Source organism: Bidens hawaiensis, unplaced genomic scaffold, assembly GCF_021521415.1.
Source record: "Bidens hawaiensis isolate Kalapana, Puna unplaced genomic scaffold, B.hawaiensis_p1.1 tig00001685_1, whole genome shotgun sequence".
Taxonomy (NCBI): Eukaryota; Viridiplantae; Streptophyta; class Magnoliopsida; order Asterales; family Asteraceae; genus Bidens; species Bidens hawaiensis.
Genome location: NW_027491095.1, coordinates 3,559,811 through 3,562,025, shown reverse-complemented (window position 1 = coordinate 3,562,025; position 2,215 = coordinate 3,559,811). Strand labels below are relative to the sequence as shown.

General features: G+C 38.5%; 1 non-coding gene across 1 annotated transcript; it reads right to left on the bottom strand.

Annotated features, from left to right (window-relative positions):
- Positions 1–1,492: 1,492 nt before the first annotated feature.
- Positions 1,493–1,600, bottom strand: LOC143593657 (U6 spliceosomal RNA). The gene has a single exon (XR_013146151.1). It is a non-coding gene; the product is annotated as a U6 spliceosomal RNA (small nuclear RNA).
- Positions 1,601–2,215: the final 615 nt, after the last annotated feature.

Here is a 2,215-nt window from a genome sequence, read left to right as displayed (position 1 = left end):
ACCGGAACAAAATCCAAGCACGGTTGTTCAAGTTTAGGAGCAAAGATATCGTACGGTAGCCGAGTCGCTCAAGACTGTAGAGGTGCACATATTGCTCCTCCGCCCGTTAAACCACTGTCTGCTTGTTCTAGTGCCAACGACAACTCCACACTAACCAGCTCTGATGGTGGCATCATCAAAACCCAATTCGGGAATTGCTAGGCTCAACCACGTTGAATTGCTTGAACCGGATCCAATTGAGCTACCCTGATTAACGAAAGTTCTCAAAATCAGGTGTCGATTCATGAAGTTTTCGAGCTCTTCATTCATCATCATAGACGAATGCTTCTTCATTCATTATGATAGACGAATACTTCTGGTTCATAGTGGGAGAAGTGTTCGTCTATCATGATGAAGGAAGAGCTTGATGATTTCATGAATCAACACCCGATTTCGGTAAATTTTGTTAATCATAGTAGCTCAACTGGATCCGATTCTATCAATTCAACGTGGTTGAGCCTCTAAATTCCCAGATTAGGGTTTGATGATGCCGCCATCGGAGCTGTCAGTGTGGAATTGTCGTTGTCATTAGAGCAACAAATAGTGGTTTAAGGGGTGGAGCGGTATGAACTCCCACGACTTGAGCAGCTCGCATACCGCATGATACCTTTGCTCCTGAACTTGAACAACCATGCTATGATTTTGTTACGGTTTTGGTTCGAGCTCTAATAAAGGAATATCGCTTGTGGATGGCTCTACCGTGGTCACGGATTGTCGAGCTAGAAAACACGTATGGTGGTGTAGGTGAATCTGGTTCCTTGGGTGAACTAGATGTAGCCATGGCTTTAGGATGAATAGGTTTTTGTGTAGGCTTTTGGAGGTTGCGATCTTATAAGTGTTGGCTTTATAGGGCAGTTTGATATATTGAGATTCATTATATAGAAGAAGAGATCGGATTATGCTCAAGTAAACAAAGTTCGAGCGTCAATTAACGGATAGAATATTTTTTTTTGGCTAAATATTGACCAATTCCCAAAGAAATCCTCACAAACTCTATAAAAGCATCCACAACAAGCTCTGACTCCCGAGGTCTAGATCTACATGGCGGAAGGCAAACCGAAGAAAAGCAAAGTTCACCATTGTAAAGTGAAGTCCTTGGATGTAAAGTGGGGTTTTTGAGAAAAATTTGGAATCTGATGTAGCAATAACGTGACGGTTTGTAAAGGTCTGTTGTTATGGATGCTATAACAACCTCAATTTCACAAATTTAACAATTAACATAGCTATAATTTGTAGACAAAAAGTTTTTTAAATGCCACACTTTATGTTAACAAAAGGTTCAGAAAAATGAGATAGAAACAAAAGTTCGCATATTTTAAATATTAAAATTTTGATACAGAAAGAGAAGCCGATGAACTATGTAATGATACAAATTGAGGTTGGTAACAAGAATGTCGAAAACACAATTATGAAGTACAAAAATTGAAATTAGAGTTTTAGCGAAGAAACAAAAATAAATTTTTTTTAGACTATTTCTCGATTTGTGCGTATCATCCTTGAGCAGCGTCCATGCTAATTTTCAATGTATCATTCCAATTTTATCGGATGTCCTCGAAGGGACGACAATCATCACCAGTCTCTCAGCTATTTCAAGCGGCTTTTATTTCTTCTTCTGGTTGATGGGTGGCGAACTGAATCTCATAACAAATCAAATACTTTTTAGATAATGGATCCTATTGGTAAAAATAAAACAACAGGCCATAGAACCAAACAAATAGCACCATAAGTGTAAGGCCCCGAACCCGGTGGCCCTAATTTAGCGTCGGATTTACTCATAAACACAGTTCTTCAAATTAGAGTTTATTAAAACTTTTCGCGGAATATAAAACATCAATCATTTGTTACAAAACATTAAATCTTTTCTCTGATACCATAACACAAAACTTTATATTTAAAACATCTTTACTTCTTTCTTCAGATGCCAGCCGTTCAATCCATGCCATGCGTCATCCTCATGCTAGCTCTGTAATCAGCTCACCTGCGTGCATACTAAAAGTCAGCTACGCTGAGTGAGTTCTAGTTAATCGAACGCCATACAATACATACACATACATACATATATGTAGATACATATCCATACTTCACTAGTTACCCTTCTGTTCTACATACATACTTGCTACCATACATACATACATATCTACAATCACTAACCTCAGCCTACCGAGAGTACGTTCAT